Source organism: Bombus flavifrons, chromosome 7 (genome assembly GCF_040668555.2).
Source record: "Bombus flavifrons isolate JBK064 chromosome 7, iyBomFlav1_principal, whole genome shotgun sequence".
Lineage (NCBI taxonomy): Eukaryota > Metazoa > Arthropoda > Insecta > Hymenoptera > Apidae > Bombus > Bombus flavifrons.
Genome location: NC_138448.1, coordinates 10381865 through 10403762, shown reverse-complemented (window position 1 = coordinate 10403762; position 21898 = coordinate 10381865). Strand labels below are relative to the sequence as shown.

The 21898-nt window shown below is 35.0% G+C and overlaps 1 long non-coding RNA gene across 1 annotated transcript; it reads right to left on the bottom strand.

Moving 5' to 3' along the window:
- Positions 1–6570: 6570 nt before the first annotated feature.
- LOC138182103 (uncharacterized) lies at positions 6571–7958 on the bottom strand. Its single transcript, XR_011173718.1, has 3 exons — positions 7838–7958; positions 6832–6989; positions 6571–6745 (listed from the first exon to the last, which is right to left on the bottom strand). It is a non-coding gene; the product is annotated as an uncharacterized LOC138182103 (long non-coding RNA).
- Positions 7959–21898: the final 13940 nt, after the last annotated feature.

Genomic DNA, 21898 nt, shown 5'->3' with positions numbered 1-21898 from the left:
AAGTAATTATTACATATATACACACCTTGTTATGTACTAAATTCTATTTCGTAGTAAGATTATTGTTAAAGCCAATATCGTCCGACACCGATAGAAAAGAATTAATAGTCTGTGTTCTATATAATCAAATAATCTGTGGAACATAATAAACGTTCATTAATCGTGTTGCGTAGAATGAAAATTGATTTGAATTTTTCATTAAATCTCAATAAAAAATGTTATATGAACATGGATCATATAAAGCTTTGTTAAAAAATTATAGTAGGAATACACAATATAAAGTAAACAATACTTAGGCCTCTAATCTCGCTTATAATTTCGTATCATCAGACATTTATGTGCGGATAACTTTAAAAAAGAAAGATATGTCAAACAAATATTAGATTGATTCATTATAACAAAACATGATCTAAATGAGCTTCATGGTATGACTATGTAATACATATTTTTATCTCTTAAATCCCATTTTATTTACAGATCGTTATATAATATCATACATTACTATATTAGAGTCTAGACTATAATATTTAATGAAAATAATTTCTAATTATTTAATATATATTTCATCCCTTAATCAAAGAAAACTCTACTTATAGAAGATTAAATCAATAAAGAAAAAAGGAAAGACAAAAATTCCGTGATATCCAATCGACCAAAATCATTTAATTACGACAGACTGGGCATGAGCGAAATTCCAAACTCCTTGGCGCCAGGCGTCGAAACGGCGGTCTTTACCACGGCTGTCGGGTTCCCTGTGTCGAAGAATCCAAACAGTTGCCCACGCACGAGGAAGTCATTAGGATGATGTATCCGATACCAAGGCGCCTCGTCTCAGCCGTTCAATCAATGACCCGAATACTTTTCGTCCAACGGTCCGTTACTTTCCTACAGAAACGGTGTTCGCGTGTTCGCATTCGGTCCTGCTCACTCGCTCGCTTGCTCGGTTTCGTGACCTCGCGCGATTATCCAATACCGAAGAAAGAATGTAATACGTAGACGTTTTCATCTCTCTCGTCCTTAATACATGGCAAAGGTAGATTTTATCTACTTGAGCTGGTTTCGTATATAACAAAAATAGACGACCAGGAGGAGACGCGCCTTTCGTCGCGGTGACGATGTTCGCGTTCTTTCACTCGTTTGTCGACACACTTCAGGCGACCTTTTGATGCCGGCATCAAAAGGTCGCGCGACCCCGTGCGTGATTCAATGACGTTTTTCGTTTTCGTTTTGATCGATGGTTCCGTGGAACGTAGGTGTTCGGTGTAGACAGTGGTTGTTCAGATTCGAGTAGGTTTGTTTGCACGGGAACCTTTGTCCGTTAATGGACTGCGGATATTTATGGGGGTACAATATTTCATAATATACGAAGCATTAGATCGTTTTACGAGCTTTGCAGGTTTCTTATCGAAAGAAAAATATGATATTAGGAAAGAACAATAGAAGCAGGATCGTCAATTTGCAGTGAGAAACAAAAGTATAGTTCGTAATTGAAAGAGAAAAAAAACTTAGTTTGTTCTTCTATTTTTGCGTATTAAAATAAGCATAGGGTAACGTGTGACAATCAGCTCCAAATTTTGGTTTACTCCCATAGGGTTGATTATCTCAAATAATATAATTATCTCATATAGTTTTTTGTCAAATAACATAATAAAATTCTTGAAAAATTTGAGCACCTATTGCTAGAGCGTGAAAACATTAGCATTTAGATATTTAGATATTAATAGTTCTTCAAGAATGAATTTAACAAATTACTCTTACATATGTATCTAACATGCCAATTAAATCAATATAAATAAATGAACAGAAATCTAAGCAATAAAAGAAATAGAATTTTCTAGCCCAAACTCAAAATTTAATTCTTTTATTCATCCAGGATCAACCGAAAAATAAATAGACCGTAGCTAAAAGTTGCTTTCCTGTTTGACTATATAAAGCACGGCTGCACACCTTACGTAAATTATATAGAACTGGAGTGTGGGAGGACTGAAACATTTATTACGGTGTCCCCGAGTACGAAATTACGCCACTGTGCATTGTGTAAGCATTGCCGGGCACACGCATGCTAGTTAAACTTTCGCTGGCGAGACATTGAAAACTGACCCTTACTTTTTCTCAGTACACACGCTCGTTTCTGCGTGCACGCAACTCGATAGCACATACGTATCTCGCAGAAATTCGCAGGAATTCACAAATTTCAAGAATATCTATATTCAAGTATGTATTATTATGTACGATATTACAAAAATTTGTAAAATATTCAATGTATTCAAATAACAGCTCTATATAGTGACCTTGAATTCGAAAGTTAACTCAAAAGCAACATCGATTCTTATTATTAAATATCGCAATTAATGCATACGATCGCGTATTAACCGATTCTTGTCTGAACCATGATTATTCAATTATAATAACAAAAACTAATTGGTCATGGTCAGCACCGAACATATGAATGATTATCAATGAACATGTTTCGTTGCTGTTATTACTCATATGCTCATTGTTATCACCGCTAATATTACGTTTGTTAATATATATATTATCGTTATTAACATAGCAGTATGTATATATAAGTGAATGTTATATGCCTTAAGTGTATTATCAAGCCTACTAAAAGTTTGTATGTGCATGATCGTTTATATAATTGCATGTGAATAGTAATTTGAAGTTAGCCTAAAAAAATTATTATAGGACTGAAATCTTGCTTAACGAAGCTGATCGTTTAAAAGATCTGTTTTAAAAATGTTATATTGTTCATACATTGCATGTTATAAATATACATTATAAAAATTATTTTTCTAATTCTAGTTTATATTCACATTCGTACACTTTATACATTTTATTTCCATATAAGAATATATATTTTTGAAATTGATTAAAATTATTTACTGAATAATATAACATGTCACATCTTGTATAATTACATTTAAAAACATATGATATACAATAAGTGAAAGACAATAACGCAGCAAATAAGTAATTCATGTTGCTTCTGCTAACATTAATTTATATAAATACTATCAAAGAAATATATAATTGATTAAATAATATGTTATTCAAATGACAGGCGACAATGAATTGTGCAAAGAGCATTTTCAAAAAAGTAAATAATAACTATAGAATAACTATATTATAAAGCAAGCCATATTACTACGAAAACACATCTACTCTGTGTTCGTTCTAGCCACAAGATAAATATCTGCGTTTATAAGCCTCTTAATTACATTAGCAAGCTGTTTAATAACATCATTAATCTTGTTTATTGCTATCTCAAAAGTTAAAAATGATTACAGTTCTTCTATAACACTAGTTCTACTAGTTCTTCTAGAATAACACTACATAGAGGAGAACAATTCAATCCAGAAATTATCGTACATTTCGCATGTTACAAAACGAAGAATAGATGTTGGTAAAGTCATAGTTAGAAAGCGATTAAACGGCAGACGAATAAAGTTCATAGCTTTATAATAAACCGAACGTGTCATAAGTTCCAACTAATCCTCGTTTCATGTTTTAACGTGCCATTATTATATTTGCTTCTTTTAGTCACGTTTCGCAAGATCTTTCGCTCGTTTTCAGGGTTTTCGTTTTAGACAAGTGGCTGGAATCTCGCAATAAAATCCCGATGACACTGTTCTCTGGGTGCGATTCAAAGCTTTGGCTTCTTTATTTTGATCATAAACTCTATACCACTTCTTTGTTCCCTTGTATCGTTAACCCTTAACTTGTATCGTTTACTCATACATATGTAGCCATAACAATTTAGACTAACGTATTTGGTATTTATTCGGTTGCATTCACTATCCTGTGCCATATATGCGACAAGAAATAATCACTTTTACTATGTAAAATCACTAAATAAAATTAATTATATGGAGCTATTAAAATGGTTAAAATGACTATATATGTTATATCCGTCACAGAAATTTTACATCATTTACATCATTAGATGAACAATTAATCGATCAAAATTATACAACAATACAACTGTACTTGTATCCATACAAGTTAGACGTCCAGAAATCTCCAAAAAATCTTTGTAAGTAAATTATTTATATTTATCTATTATTTATCAGATTTTTATTAAGATATAGAATATACAGTTTTCTATAATCCAAGGTAGTAATTTTCAATACTTTGATCTCTATATACTTTGATTCCTAATAATTGTTCATATTTATCGCATTTTCTCCAAGTATCCTAATACTTACGAACTAAGTCTTAAGCTCCTACTTTGATTTCTTTGATACAAATTTTATTCTACAGTCATCAATAGTTTCACTGCTAAATATCCAAAATCAATAATATTAATTGAGAATTAACAAGTCTTATTACGATATCGCTTTCTCATACATTTCGAAAGATTACGATTTCTCGTAAAAAGAAATGGATACCTAAAGAACGAACTTCCTGTCTCTCCTTACATCACTTTACAGCAGTAACAATTTTGAACTTACCCAACGTCATGAATTGTTTTGCTGCACGATAATTTGCCAGAACGTTGGCATGAGCGGTATCGAGAATATGAAAGAGCGTTATATCGAGCGGAGTGTTAAAGCAGCGTGATTAGTTTCGCCCGATCATAATTCCGCGGATTTTTTTCCGAAAGAGGCGTGGGAATGATCGAGACTGGCGCGCAATCGCCATGAAATCCGAGGAAATTGCCATTGTTGCGCCGAGATACGCCGTTTATTAATTGATTCTTAAACCGTTGTTAACGCGCCAAAGGAGAAGATCTGCCGGGATTCTACTCGGATACAACGAAGCACACGCGTCCTTTCGCTGATTACTTTCGTAAATCGCTATAAATTTCAAGGATACGAAGTTATTTCTGAATCATAACTCGCGAAACGAATTATCTTTGTTACTTGGTGGAAAAAGTCGTAGCGCAAGAATGAAGTAAGAATGTAACATTCTTTGGAAGAGCGTTCAAAGTGTGAAACTCACAGGCGATCTTCCCTTTATCGTCGACCTTTTCCTTTCCTGGCGAAGCGACGCGACGAGTTATCTTTTAAATAGATGCCCGAAGCTGTTACGAGGTTATTTGGATACCGCGTTAATGGAATGTTTTGGTTTATTATTTTCCAGTTAGTAAAATAAGAGTAATAAGGAAGATATGCGAAGAAACGGCTATAGTGCAGTCTTCCTTTGACTTTTGTTTGGAAACGCTGATGTCATGGTGTGGCTTGTATCAAATGGATATCCATATATTATATAAGATACAGTGGTTACAAAAAGTATTGTTACCTACCCTTATTTCCTAATGAAGTTTTTTATTAGCTTCTATATATTTCATATTCATAATGTCAGATTTTTATAGTTATATCGTTATATACTTATATTATACTACTATCTTACTATATCGTTAATATACTTGTACCTAATCAGTTAGTAGGTAAATTTTATAGTAAACGCAATGATGTTCCATTATTTTTATATATATTGTATGAAGACTACAGACGAAGAACATGATTTTCTATTTTTCATTTGGAACAGTTTTAATATTGTGAATTAATGCTTAATTGGTTTTATACCAAATTTCTTAGATTTATTATTTATTTTTAATATATATTTATACGTAACAATTAATTTTCCTTTTCATCTATTATAAGTATCTTCTTTTAATCGTCAAAATGGATATTAAAATCAACAAATATAGATTTATCGTGGTTTTATATATTATATCAACATGAATTTATGTATTTCACAGAATGGAAAGAAACAGGAGTGAGGTTCGTTAAAATTACATATATCCAATAAGGAGACTTTTAGTTGTATAGTTACTTCGACTTTTAAATCAGAAACAGACAACCTGTCATCTTAAACGACTGAACCTGTTCAGATCGTTATTCAGTCGGGTACCTACATCGTCTAGAAACAGTGCTATAGTTACTCGAATATAGCCTGATAAAAATCAGGACTAGCTTAATATAGAAAAAGCACTTATCTACCTGAAGAACTTGTCCAGATGAAAGAAGAAGGAAGTTCGTGTAGGTGCAGAACAGTTAACTGAAATTATATATTTTGAAAACAATTAAAAATTTTTAATCCTGAAGTAGCAACATTTGTATTTTTTCATTATAATTATTAATCGTTATAATTATAAATATTATCAATATTTCATTATAATTAAGAATAAAGAATAATTTCTAATTCTTTCATGCATAAATCCAAGTTACGAATACAAGAACACATATTTGACCTTATACGAAAAAACATTCTACTTAGATACAGAACTTTAATTTTTCAAAAGAATTAATCAAAATATACGATACCTTACCACATAGGTCATGTTACATTTTCTCACCACACAATAATCAAGTTAATACTCGTACGAAACTACGAACTTCAAGGTTATTATCCTGTAGAACAAGCTCGTAACTTTCGTGCACTCCTCAACATCGATGTCGCCCTCTGTTTCAGCGTACACGTCTTGATCGTCGAAATTCCTAACTTTGAACTTCATCTCTTAAACCAGGAACTTCCTACCATATTCAAGGTTACTCGTCAAAAATGAAATAATTTTTTTCTCGGAGAAAAGAACGTGGCAATCAGAAACCGTCGTATGTTACGTAAAATTAATCAATTTGCGTCCATCGGCGAGGTAAACTTTTTCCATCGAAAAGCGTGAATGTCCAAAAAACAAACGGCGACCTTGGACAGACGATATACATACATCGTCAATGACACAGCACTGCAAGGGAGGAACGACCGAAATGAAACGAGATCGAAGCTGAGTACAGCGGAGCTGTCAGGAACAAAAGCGCTCATTGACAGACGGTGCGTCGTCAGAAGAAAGACAATTTAGTCTTAATGGAAAAAAGACTCGCTTACATTGGGACAAACGGGTTGGACGAGCTATCTACAGGGAAGGTATCGAATCATGTGTGTATACACGCTGCCGCTGAAAAATATCCGGATACCTGCTTCTCTTCAACAACGTGTAATTCAATCACAAGTTTACAAAAGGACAAATCCTCGAGTATTGGAATCTGCAACAGTGAAATAAGTTATGGCACAATTTTAAAATACGAACAAGTTAATGCCGAGCCTCTATTACCCGAACTACGATCGAACGTAATTTCGTAATACGTATAACACTTATTCTTATAAAGAAATAAATTCCACAGTGGTTACGAAAAGTATTTGCACGCCACTGTATTTTCTGATTAATTAGATCCATGTATATTAAATTTCGTATCATTTAGTAATACTCTCATATTATTACAAAAATTTCATGCTGTGAAAATGAAATGCGACAAAGAGTGTGTAGTCTGTGTGTCAATAGAAGAAACAATCGAAATCGTAGCACTGAAATCCTAATATCTGAATTAATAAGGAAAGCTGGAGGGGGATAGCGAATTTTATTCATCGGAACTGTTCGGTTATCCAAATTGCCTTGCTCCCGACCTGTTCGGATAAACGAAGTTCTATTCTAAAATGTCAGAATCGACAGTGTACGCTTGTGTGCATGCTCCTCGCCACACCCAGTCGCAACCTTGATTATGAGCCTATATGAGCCATTTCGCATATTCCTCAGAACTTGATACGCTCGTGTCATTTACTTGCTGCGTGTACGCACATTGATTCCTCGATCACGTGCTTTACGCCGACACGTCGGCCGACTGAAATCAAACACGTCAGTTCTACCAAAAATAAATAAGCCCCGAGAGGAATGTATTTATTTCGCTTGGTTGAAAAATATGCTGACGCGATGAATAGGAGAAAAATACCCGAGTACACGATTGATGCCCTCTTTTGGTTAGGTTAGCCTCGAGTAAAAATTTTGCTCGAGTATTTTCGATCCTACTGAACGAGATAACGAATTACTTCAACTTACATGGAGTTGTACATTCAGTTGTCGCTCGTTTTGACAGAATGTAAAATGGAAACATGTTGTTACGCTTTGTGTTGAGTTCTTGAGTAATTAAAGTAATTGAGCCCATCTGACTTTAGAGAAGAGTGTCTTGTAAGTGTATCAAGCAAAATCTTGTAACGTAGGTTTATGATAATCGTTGTTTGCTGTTTTGTTGATAGTCAGGGGGCAAATGTTAAACGTGTTTAAGATATTTCACTTCAATGATAGTGCCACTCGTTGTCTGGAGGGAGTGAGATTTCATTCATTTGCAACAAAATTGACTTTTCATGGTTGGACGAGAAAATTATTATTCTGAAGAAACTGTTAAGACCATTCATAAGTTCTGTTTGATAAAATTTGTCTGTTACTATATCATTGAATTACATCTTTTAAGTTAAGTAGAATAAATATTATAATTATACTACTTTTAATATCTTCTGTATGTAAATTCTTCTATACTTAATTAACGTTTCTAAATTTAGATCAGATCAGAGCGAAGGATATGAAATAACTGTGTGTGTGTTACGTCGCCTAAAACATCGGCGCTGCAGCTCTCGCGACCGGGCAGCCGATGGCCTGCGTAACGTCATTTCGACCCTCAATAAACCTAAGGACCAACCATAACTATTCTCTTTCATTGTGTACACATGTATCTTCATTCAATCCGTTGTCCTGAAAGATTTCTTAAGGCTAAATATTTGCGACGCACATCATGTTTTTAGAGAGGTCCTTGGGTTTATTAGGCGCAATTAAAAACACGGAGAAAGCGGGTACGCACCCATTAGGAAAAACCAAACATCTATTTAATAGAACAGGCTGGGTTTTCCCATGCACAAGGTCACTCACGAACCACGTTGGTCGGAGGCTTCCTACTCATCACTTCTCCTACGACTCTAGGAGGGTCAAGTCGCAGACTTCTCCTGCTACATCAGGAGGGTCAAGTCAACTTATTTCGTCAACACCGCTAGGTTAAGTCAACTTACTTCTTCTACATACTACAACGTCGAAGTCTAACATCAAAATCTCACGTCTATTAAGTATCCTCGAGTGCTACGTCCACTAACATACGAAATTCGACTGTACGAGCCTTGCTCTACTATTCATATCTATCTCATATTCGTGCGACAAGTTGTTATCGACGATTTATATCTACTCAACAGTGTAGTTTAAGTGTTGGAAATATATATTTTTATAATTCTGTGAATCACAGTGTTATATAAACTTAATCACCCCTATTATCCTAACGGAAATCAGGGGATCGATCAACTCGTGGTGTCGATTAGTATAATCGTAACGGGAATTTACGACTCCCGTTGACGTCTCTCCTCGCGATTGCGTCTCCCCGCGATTGGTCGAAATTACAGTGTGTGTGTGTTAGATAACGTTTTTTCCACTTTTCGACCAGTTATTGTTAAGTAGGTCAGACAGTATATATCGTGAAAGACATTAAAAAGAAGCATTGAAACGGGGGCGACAGCAACAACTTGGCTCGCGCCCACTTGCAACTTCTCAAATCCGTGATTCCTTCACGATGAGTTTGCTTTTGAAACGGCGCGGCGGCCGCACCTGTGAATCGCCGTCATTCATATCTTCATTCGTATCATTCGTTGCGTTTTAATTACGTTATTGCGTACGATTGCGTCAATATTGAACTCTTGCTTACAATGCCTAAGAGCGAGCAATCGATATCATTGGATGTTTTCTTTTTGTAGATTAATTTTAGGACATCGCAACCGCTTATTGGCGTACCGCGGTAGAAACGGTGTACCTCATTATTTAACGTCACCTTTCAGAGAAGCCTAATGAGCTCTTAAAAACCAGGTTCTCGAGTTCAAACTTGTGCAACATTATGTATGTACAAACGTGTGACATTAATCGTGTTTTAAGTGTTTTGTCTTTTTATCTTTACAACCGATTAAACAAGGATATATTGCTTAACGACGTTTCCTGTAAAAATTTTCAGACAAATTCTTCTGTGGTATTTTCGTTTAAAGTTTGAGTAAGCAAACTCCTCTAACAATTCTAATTACTCTAAGAAATGATGTGTAATTAAAATATATTAATTACCGTGAAATGTTTATTTCGTTTACGTTTTACGGATTACGTTTCTTTCCTTTTACTTTTGCATTCCAATTTAATATTACATTTTAGGATTAATATTAATATCCAATATTCCATATTAGTATTTTCTTTTCATATTTGATCCCAAATTTCGTATAGATTTTTATGACATAAAGTTCATGACATAACATTGTAATAACATTTTGTTGTATTATATTCTCATAAGTATCATATTTCGACTTACATACAACAAATTTTAAAACAAAAATTCTGGACAAATTATAATTAGGGATTACAATTAGGAAATTACAGTTCCATTTTAACATTGAATCAGATAATGTACTCAAGGTTTGCCAAACCTATCGGTCTAGTCTAATCTTATCGATACACGTAATACTATCGTCCAGCTTGGCTGAGCTCATTCTCACCCTTTCAAAAAATGACGATTCTTTGGCGGTGACGAGGCCTGGCTTTAAAATGGCCGCACCTGCATATTGTTTATAACGCAAGAATATATCTGCTCGATCTGGTCCAATGTTTGTCCGCCTTTGTACCCTTTGTACCCACGCGAATTCCACTGTTTATGACTAACTGCTTCATTACACGCGTGTACCCTTAACGAAGTTATTTTTATTAATAGTAATTGAAACGGTTGATCATCAAATTATCAAATCGAACGAAATTCGTCTCATAACTCGAACAGATTATTTCATAAGATAAATGCTTGACAAGAGTTCGTTCACCTTCTAACACTTGTCAGTAAGGAGACGTTAATTAAATCTGATTGAAACGACGGTCACGTCGAAAATACCGTGAAAGAGTCAATGACAAGATCGACTTCCTTGGGGAAGTTACAGAAAGTTTGAGGTTCTGGGCACAGTGTTTTTCCAACCCTTAGTATACCAAAGTAGGATTACTTAGGGACTTAGGTAGAATATATTATGATAATTGGGCTTATATGCTTTTCAAAGAGATTTATATCGTATTGTTATCAGGTTTAATCGCTATGACAAGAATACCCTAATACAAACCCTAATGCATATAATAATAATAGAAATTGTGTTTTTTTTAAACACAATTTTCCTCTCCAACATTCTTTCTCCAAGTTTCTTTTCTAACAATGAATGCAATACACGTAATAGTATGGGTTGCGTATTCGAATTTGGAAAAGAAATGATAGACTAAATGTAATTTTTAAAACAAAGTATAGATAGAAGTATAGACAGAATTAAGTAACGTAAAATATAAAGAACAACGTTAAATATACAATTATAATAATCCTTTTTAAAAGTCTTTCAGACATGTCTCGCCGATTGTGAAAGGGTTAAGGACTGCTCTTTGTAAACCACTATGTTGAGAGTTAAGGAAACAAAATGAATGTTAATCCATATATAACACCTGCTCTTCTGTTTCTTTTGTGGTCGAACATTATGTTCAACTTGAAGTATATCGTATTTAGATTATTAAACTGAATTTATTTCGATTAATTCTTTCCTCTTTTATAGCAATATCAATCACGACAAGAAATAATAAATATATTTAATATATTTGTATTTCGCTCAAAACGACGGATTTTGACAAGTATATTTACATATTATAAAATAAATATTATGATTTCTTTGTTCACCTTTTATCCGATGCTTAAATAAAAGTATGAACTTTACATTGTAAGCAATACATCTTCTCTAGTAGACTAAAACACTAAAATTGTATTTGTTCCTGTTTTGTGAAATTCTCCTTACATTTCATGCTGTTCTTCTTAGTAAAATTAATGTGTACGCCGATCCTTCACATTCCACGGTACGTTTTACGTATTTTATACAAATAACGTAACATAAATGCGAGTCATCTGCATAGGGAGTAAGTGGGCGAACCGAATGACCTCATCCGAGGTGTCCACACGACAATGCGCGTTCTCCTTTCAACAGGAAACCGTTCTAGACCAATCTTTGCTGGTTGTCGTTTGAACGTTGTCGGTCACTTTATAAATCGAATGGATATCTCTCGTGCTTATACAGATTACGTATACATGTACGATTTATGGTAGCGCGCACGAGCCGAAGTTGAGTTTATTAATTCCAGTAAAGTTCGGAATATCCCAACAAAAAAGTTAATTTCCTAAAACTATAATAGCTTCTCGATTTTCTTCCTTCCTTTTTCTTCGTTTTATCGAACCTCTCGTTATCATATGGGTGTGGACGAAAAAAAATTTCGTCAGATACAAATTAGCTACATTAATGGAATTTAATAAAAATTTCGAAGTCGAGATGGGTGGCGAATCTGACAGTACGATACTTCTTCCTTCTCAGAATCTTCTTTCACAATTTGAACAAAAAAACGGGACATTTTGATAACTGTTGATTTATTTATACGAGAGTGTTCGGAATGAAACATTTAATTTCTTACTAAACGTCGATGTTAATCGTACATAACTTATTTCATTCAGCTCGTTTATCAACACTTCACAATTTACACTTTGAGTTTCGGAATAACGTTGTAGTAATAAATTAATATGGTGCTATACTAAATGACGTAGCATTAGGCAAAGAATTTATACGCAGCAATCTAAAAGTAGTTTTACAAGCTTTTATAGAGGCAGCGATAAAAATTCCTTTCCAGTCGTGGATCTCTTCCTTATGGTTTCGACGTTTTTCCTTATGGCAATTATTAGGCATCCATATTAATATATTTTAATATACAAGATGTCCCAGTTTTTTTCCTAATAAACTTGTTCTATATGTTCGAACCATGGATATAAATAGAAAAAGTTTATATAAAAAAAGTTGAATGGTATAGTTAAATTCATGGTAGTTTCTTCTTCTTCTATTACTTTGTACTAACGACTTTTTCACAAATAGGTTAATTCCTTCGTCTTATAAACGAACTGAATCGACTAATATATTAAAAAATATATAGTACCTACTATATATTTACAAAAGCGAAATCGATTGATCGATGTGATTTATGCTCCTACATGTGATTGTACCTATAAAACTCAAAGCCAGACAAATTATGTTCTCTTCAGAAATATTCAATCTTTACTTAACTCGTTTTTCGATATCACTGACAATATTGAAGAAATCGATACAAATAAAACACTTTGTGTAGTTAGTATAACATTTACCTAACTCTTCTACGCTCTTTCATATCGAACAAAATATCTTTCGGTCATTTTCAACAATTATATTGTTCGAATAACGAGAAATATATCAACCTTAAATAAGATATGAAGAAATTACTTACTAATATCCATGATTTTTCATTTCTATTTTGTATGGCATCTTCGTAATACAATTATAAATACCTTTCGTTTGTTAAAATGAAAGCAAGATCAAAATATAAAGAAGCGTTAATTATCAAACTAACATTTGCGACGAAAGTTATATTCATCTCATTGTTCCCAATGAAATTTCATCATATCCAAAAGTGTCCCTCCCATTCAAACGAGCCTTATGATCCTTCAAACATACAATCCTTTTTTTTTTCATACGCGAACATCTGTTGCAAACGTTCGATCGCCATCGTGCTTAATACCGTTTCGAATCGTTTGTTCGAGCTGACGCAACGGTTGCTGATGACCTTCCGCGGGATTGCAAAAATTCAATTCAGAGCGTTTTACGGCGGATCGAAAGCGAAACGACGATGAGCAAATCCAAACCAAGGAGGTCTCGACCTCTTTAAAATTATTAACGACGCCGGATCTCGGGCTTTCGTGCGGCAAATAAATATTTTTACGCTTCTTTTCGCCCTCTGTCCCTTTTCTTCTGTTCGTTGCCGTTGGACTGTCTCACTGGGAGTCGTGTAATAACGATATAAATTAAGACTTTATGCTCGTAGAAAGCGTACGGTTCGTGGATTTCGAAGTTTTGGCTGATTGTGCGACGAATTTCATTTCATGACTTTTAACAGAGCTTTTGCCGTGAGGTAGCGCAATACTGGTCTCGACGATGAACCTTGACGAAAGAACCGCGCAACGATCAGCCGTGCTCTTTTACGTCCGTTTAAGACTCTTTAAGAACAATTAAAGAATTCAAAGGGATCCCGAGAACTACGGCCAACAGTGTATTAGTATTGCTTGAATATTTATTGACATCTATAATTCATTGGTTAATAGAAAACAGTGATCGTTTTATGTTCCTTGGAATAAAAAATACGATTGTAAGTATAAAAAGATTTACAAAGATACTTCCACGAAACACATATTAGATACACGTATACTGTTAATATGAAAATTAATACGAATAATTTTTGTCATCTACCATCGCAATTTTTATGGTAAGCCTAGAAGGCTCAAAGAAAATTATCAAAGCAACAAAAAAATTTATGAACAAAACTTACATAAACATGAATAGAATTTATATAAAAGATTTCTACATAAATATCTGTATGATTCTTTAATGTAGAAAATATTACACTATCTTAAGTGAACTATTACCTGTTCGACAGTATAAAAGTTATATAGTTCATAATCATAATACATGCAGTCACATGAGTATGTGTATATATGTGTGAGTGTATTCAAGCTCAAGAAACTTTCGAATGTTTTGTAAGGTACAAAAGATATATTGCTCAGTATTCTCAAATGAATATGTAATTTAAATCTGACAGCAAAAACAAAACTGTTAATTGCATGTTATGACTGGGTTTTTACGGACGCACATCCCGGTGAGGAGTGTTCTTTGAAATTCCATGGTCAAAGTCACGCTATGGATGTACTCACTTATCTTAATTCACAACATTTAAACTCATGAATATTGACTAAAACACTGAATGATTTTACACTGCTTTTAATTTCATTCACACCTGTTATACATATATACATACACAGGACCCTCGTGTTTTTGTTTTCAGCCTGAGGAAGAAGGAAATTGGAAATATGCGAAAATTACTATTTACAATTTTCAAGTTTCTTATTAAGCACTTATTTCATATGTAAACAAAATATGCCAATTATGTTAATTAGATATTACTTACGTGATATTTTGTTTTCATATTATTGCTACATGTATGTGACTTGAAATAAGAAAATGAAGACATATTACATACGGTTATTATATAAATATCATACTTATATATTATACTAGTATAAAGTATATTTATCAGCATCGATATCGTTCGATATAAGAATACTTTTTCTGTATTATCGATTTATATAAAGAAATTTTAATAGTTTTGACAAAGATTATGAAACTGAATCTAAATTGACTGTTTAATTACTTCATTAAGGATACTTACAACACATTTATATCATAAAAACATAATATAACGAAGTGAGCACATACTTTCATTTCATAGTTTATGTGATGAATCTATCATATCAATAATTATTTAACGAGATAATAAGCACTAACCAAAACTTCCTAGTATCCCACCCTCTCCTGGTTTATACGGCGGAGACCTGCTAGATAGCCTTACTGGTGAGTCCTCTAGCAGATCCTGAGCGAAATACTCTTTTCGCCTTCCTTTCTTCACATTCTTCTCTATCGCTCTAACTCTAACCACTAAGTAAACTAACTTCGAAACATTGAATTTTATCTGAACTTTAATAATTTACACCTATTATCTTTGTTTAATTTATTTCTATTATCGCAAGGAATGGAGGCATCGCGCTATAAGAAACGCGTTCTTAAGGGATGGCGAAGGCCGCCAGTTTTAAATACGCTAGAAAATGAGATGTTTGGGAAGATAACAAGGTGACAGCTATGAAACACGAGTTAAAACTCCCCGGCGTAATAAGCTGCGCCCGTTCGTGTACTTTACGGCGGCCATAACGTAATTTATAAATTGCTCGGATGCACCTGGCGTGACCTTCGTGTGTCCAATATGGTCCGACGCGATGGCGCTTTATCGTTCGCGCGCGAATTGAAAAATAAACGCGACCCGACATGCTCCGCGCGTCCTCGGATCGTAAAGTACTTACGAACTTGTTCACCGATTCCACATGGCTTTAATGGCCCTCGCAACAGTTCGCCTAACTTTTACACTTTGCACTTTACAGATACTGGAAACGCCACACGTTAGCCTGCACGATGCATATCTCCATGCAACGTTAACAACGTACTTTTGTTTCAACTGTTCTCTGTATTTCTGTCTTCAGGATTCTCGCCCGTTCCATAGATAGCGATTGACTTGAGTACGATTTGATTCTTTGTGTTCTTTTATGAATTCTTTACCATTTTAATGTGAACGCATTGTGAGAACCGCATGTTTCAATAAATTCGTTTTGTGAAAGTGGAGATTTTCAATATAAAGATAAATATTGACAATCTGAAATTCTCATTCTTATAGTAATAAAATTAAGAGGTTTGGATCTTCTTCGGTATAGGTTGTTGAGGATTCATGCGAAATTTTAACCTAGAATCTCTTTGGATAGAACTTTTACTTTTATCAAATTAAATTTCAAACATTTGACTCAACGAATGATTATAGGTATATATAATAAGGCATTAATTAATAGTAACATTGATGAGTATCTTAGATTTTTTATAATTTATGATTTTTTGGCAGTAAAGAAACTTGGATGTAGACGATCGAATTATGAAATATGGAAAAGTTTGTTTGCTTATGAAGAGGATTGATGTATACACAGAAGAACTTGATACATTTACATTTGTACAATTATAATTAAAAATTGAAAATTAAAAAATACAATTACATTCGTATCTTCATAGCACAAATGAGTCTGAGTACAGACGCTATGACAAAGTTTTTTACCTAAAATTTAAAGACGTTATATCACTTGAGAAATGAGAGCATTCTAAAACTCAACATTACAAGATATTAAAATCAAAATAATCACGGACGCACTCGTGATCCTCTTACATTCTCCAAAATGCAATAATACTAAACCATCGCTATAAAATGTTACTTTAAGAGCGATCTTTAATTGCTATTCAACATTATAAATCCTTTCCGCATTCCACTGACCGACCAAACATTTTCCAGGTACTGCTGCAGGCGGCACTGGTGTGGGACGAAGTACACGGTGCTCCAGCGAAGAGAAACGACATACTCGCGGGCACGGAATTTCTGTCAGTTTTCATAAACGGCGCCATGGCCACGCCGCCACAGCGACGTAGGGGTTTCAGACGAGGAGGACACACGTCGTCAACAGGAGATAGCGCGACAGCGGAATCGCATCAGCACGAGGCTTCGATTTACCGAATATCGCGAAATCCTGGCAACAAACAAGTCGTCCCGAGAGCGCGCAACACCAGTGGCCGAGAAGAGGTCGTTCGATTTTACCCCATAAGCCACAAAACGTTAGAAAATAGGCAACAAAATCTAGCATCGTTAATCGACGAATTGAGCACCACCAGTGACATATCTTCGACACGGTTGGCTCCTCAAAGTTCAATAAGTACGACGACGGTCACGTCGACGACAGCTCAAGAGAAATCACCATCGAAGATAAACGCAACGAGCAATTCGACGAACAAAGCAGTCAGCCGACAGAAAGTTATAGGTGTCAGTGTGACGTCCACCGTCGAAGCCACGCCGTACAAGGTCAGGGTGGAACATTACGACAATACAGATGCGACAGTCGTGTCTCGACCGCCAAGCTCCATCGGAATTTCGTCTAAAGATGTTACGAAAGAGTTGAAGAATGGCACGACAAGGCCTCCTACAACGAGAACTATGAGCTCCACGACTGCGAGAACATTGACCACGACTACTACAACGACGACGACAACCACTTCTAAATCGCCGAGAATGACGACACCGTCGCCTTCCAGCTTCGTCACTGAGGAACTTAGTAACATCGTATCAGAATCGAACAGGAGCGAATTCTCCGTTGACGAAGGCTCGCTGAGCACCAGTTGGCGAGTTCAAAGTTCGGTTACGCCTAGATCGATGAACAAGCACACTCCTTCTTTCGTTGAACATCAGAAAGAGATAAATAATAATAATAACAATACGAACAATCCTTCAGGGGACATGATCATCATGCCAACAGAGGAGAACTACGAGTTGCCGGAAGAGAACGCCGAATCAAAGGAGTTCAGCGAAGAACCAATGGAAGTACAATCAGAGCGCTACCAGGCCCAAGGTCGAAAAGCAGGCAGACACTTCGACGCTTCCCACTACAATCGTCCAGGCTCCAAGATGTATAGCCAGCCATCGAAGAGCTATAAGTCACCACGGCCGTATAGCGAGCCAGCTAAATTGTACAGCGAATCAGCGAAGGGCTATAACGAACCTGAGAAAATTTATGGAGAACCAGCCAAGGTGTACAGCGAGCCAGCAAAGGTTTATAGTGAACCAGCGAAGGTATATAGTGAACCAGCCAAGGTTTACAGCGAACCTGCAAAAGTCTATGGTGAACCAGAAAAAGTGTACTCGGAGCCATCGAAGGTTTACTCGGAACCAGCTAAAGTTTATTCGGAACCAGCGAAAGTTTATTCGCAACCTGCCCAAGTTTATAGCGAACCTAGCAAACTTTACGACTCAGAAGGTCAACCATTGAGTCGCGAACGTGGCGGAGAACCAGACGAACAGAATTACGAGGTGGATGAATCCGTTAGTGTGAGTAGCAATGGAAACGTCCATGGACCACAGATTATGCTTACGGAACCTTCGAACGCTTCCGAAGTGGAAGATGGTCACAAAGTGGGTTACGTGGTCGAAGGTAGGAACTACAGGAAATACAGGGTCGAAGAGAGAACTCCGGACGGTTTTATCGTTGGGGAATACGGAGTGGTGAGCCATGATGATGGTTCTTTGAGAGGTGTTCGCTATACTGCGGATGGCACCATCAATCCTCGTCTCATATACGATGCACTAATGAAATTCCTCGCTTTATGAGATGAATCAGCGATGGAAGGATGGATAGAAGTGTAACGGAGGCGAGTCGACTCAATCGTGTCGCTTTGCTAGAAGAATGGCGAGACGAAGCGAAATGACTGATCTTTGAAACTGCTATTCCCAACTCAACTGCCTCAGAGTAATTTTAAGCATCGGGTTTCTTAGAATCTAAGGATCTTCCATGATTGTCTATGGCTGGTGATATGGGATTGATAGGTGGAGTATTTGGATTATTTTTTGGTGTGTTAAGGATTGAGCATAGAAAGATGAGTCGAAGAAGCAACATGTTAAGTTTCGACGAATTAAGATCTCGAGTTTCATAAATTCTTCTAAACTTTGCGAGATACTTCATCAGATAAATATTTCACTAAATACATCAACTATAAAAAGAGACGTATTTTTGCGTTATCGGCAATTAGATGATTATATATGAAAAAAATATATTTTTACATAACTGACGCAAAATGTATTAAAAAGCAAAGGTAGAGGTACCTAAAATATTTCTCTTATTTGAAGTACATTGAAACTACATATGTGCTCTAGATATGTGTACTATGTTACTTCTAAGCGTTATATAGAAGTATATATGTCCGTTGAACACATTATAGAATAATAAGACGATGATTAATAACAGGTATTAAATAAAGATTATGCTTAGAAAATAATTGAAGAGTGACTCAAAAATACATTAGTAAAATCGTTCATCATTTCTTCGCAGAAATACACGTGTAAATTTACTGTGAGTCTTAATTTTCTAGTTAAAAATACACCTCTCAAACGAGAACATAAATCACAACTACAAGTACATAGTACATTATTCACAATTTTCTGAGCAATTAATACATTTTATTCGATTATGAATAAAGAAAGTATTTACACTATAGTAAAATTTTATTTGTCTAAACCAGTCGGGAAACGACCAATTCATACAAAATAAGAATTTATTGATCCTCCCACTATCTTTAATTTCTGTTCTTATAATAAAAATTCGCTAATTACAATTCGATTTTAATAAATATAGTACTACTGTATGTTTCATAAAAATCTTATTAATAGTAGGAATAATTTCAATAAACCTATCAATAACTTGTTTCAATAAAAATTATTTTTGAGATCACCAACCGTTCAGTAACTTATAGAGGGGATTATAATAGAATCAAAATAGAAAAAATATTTAGAAATATTATGTGTTTTCTAATATAATATAGTACATATAAATGTAGAGCATCTTATGTAAATATTACAAATAAGAGAAATATTTTAATCGGTAAACTAAAGTATGTGTATTTATGATTCATTGTACTTGAAATATTATTATCAAAGACGTATTACAGAAGATCGAGGATTCAATGTCATCGCGAAAAGTACCATTGTGATAAATGCATGGTACACTAACATAAGTTCCACGAATAAGCAAACTACTTGGACTCGTTAGCATGGATAGTAATCTTTAGTTGGTCGTCACTCCGTCGTTTCTAAGGTCTGGAAAAGGTCACAGCGATCTTCCACTGACTTCGCGATCGGCTCTTTCGTCAGAGAGCTTGAAATTATAAAGAATACAAAGTTAAAGATTATTCATCGATGATTATGGGAAAATTGAAGCGTACAAAGCGAAGATAGATTCTGAATGGTTTCCCTTTATGCATAAAATGATTTGTGTTCGAAGGATTCTAATTGCAACTTTATCAAGAATTTTTCTTTTATTCCGTAACTTGTATCTCAAAATTTATAGAAATCCAACTTACAATTTTACAATCTTATTAACTTACATCACATCAAAATACATTGAGAGACAAAAATATTCGTACAGCTGCAATGTAGAAATTAAAAAGCGATATTTCGTATATTATTAAATATATTCGAATATATAACTATGTACTATTCACAGACATTTACGTTAATGAATGTACAGAAATAAAAGTTAATTGCACCTATTACTGTTCCGGTGCATAATATATATTGCATATATTAGTCGCATATATAATATAGAATACAGAAAATATTGCTCGTTTTATCTCTACGTTCCAACCGTATGAACATTTTTGTTTCTCATTGTAATTCTATAATCAATCTATTATGCATAAAATATAAACAAATACTTGGGTACTTTCAAATAGTGTACAAACGATAAAACAACGATCCAATCGCTGACTCGCCCAAAGCGACGCGACGATGTCGATAGAACGAAAACGACTGATTCTTTCGCTCTTGCCAACGCAACTGCCTCAACGATTAATTTTTAAGAATGGCCTTCCATGATCTCGCTGTTAGGCATCAACATGCGTGTATATCCGTACTGTCAGACGGAGACGGGAAAACGGTCGCTGGACGATTCGATCAGGAGCGAAACACAGGGAATTCGAAGCCCGGCCAGTTTCGTTGCGAAACTTGACAGATGAAAGTGACTCCTTTCGGTGGCGAAAGTACGAACTTTTGTATGCTACCCGATGGCCTTTGACGGTCTCGTCACGCGTCTCGAGTCGTCCGAGAAACATTTCTTTTCCCTTTGTTCGTCTAGCGATTAAACACGTTCTCCGCTGCCACGCGAGCAGGAGGTCCTCGATCATGGCGCCACGTAGTTGCGTAAATCTTTTGTGATCGCGTTAATCGCAAGCGTATGTTTCTCTCTTCCGAGATTCGTTAAACTAGAAGGTGGTGGTGGTGATGGAGTAACGACACGGTGTTCGGTTGTTAAGTCGACGATATCGCAATATTAATTATTGTTATTGGGAAGGATACCCTTATTACGATTGGATGCTTGTATTTCTCTTATTTAATTGTTTCTTTTGGTTTTACTGCGTCGCATCTTGTTTCAGCGTTGTACGTTCGTACAATATTTAAAGCTGAAGAAAAGTTTCGTTTGGTTAGTGAATTTTCATATTTGGTGGAGTTTAGAGGGATTATAATGTAAATAATGATCAGTTGATTCGTAAATGGACGATTGATATTTTATCATTTATGATGTTTAAATAATTTTTGTTACATCTATTACGTTTCATAAAATTATGCTAATGGTAACTAAATACACTTCAAATTTTCCCATTCGTTCCTCTTTTCCATAACATTAATACCTTCCAAATTTTTCAATTGATCCTTTCCTACAGATACTGTCAGAATCGATATCACAGCGGATATTTCGAAACAATTTCAATAATTTTTTAATTTGAAATTTCTTAT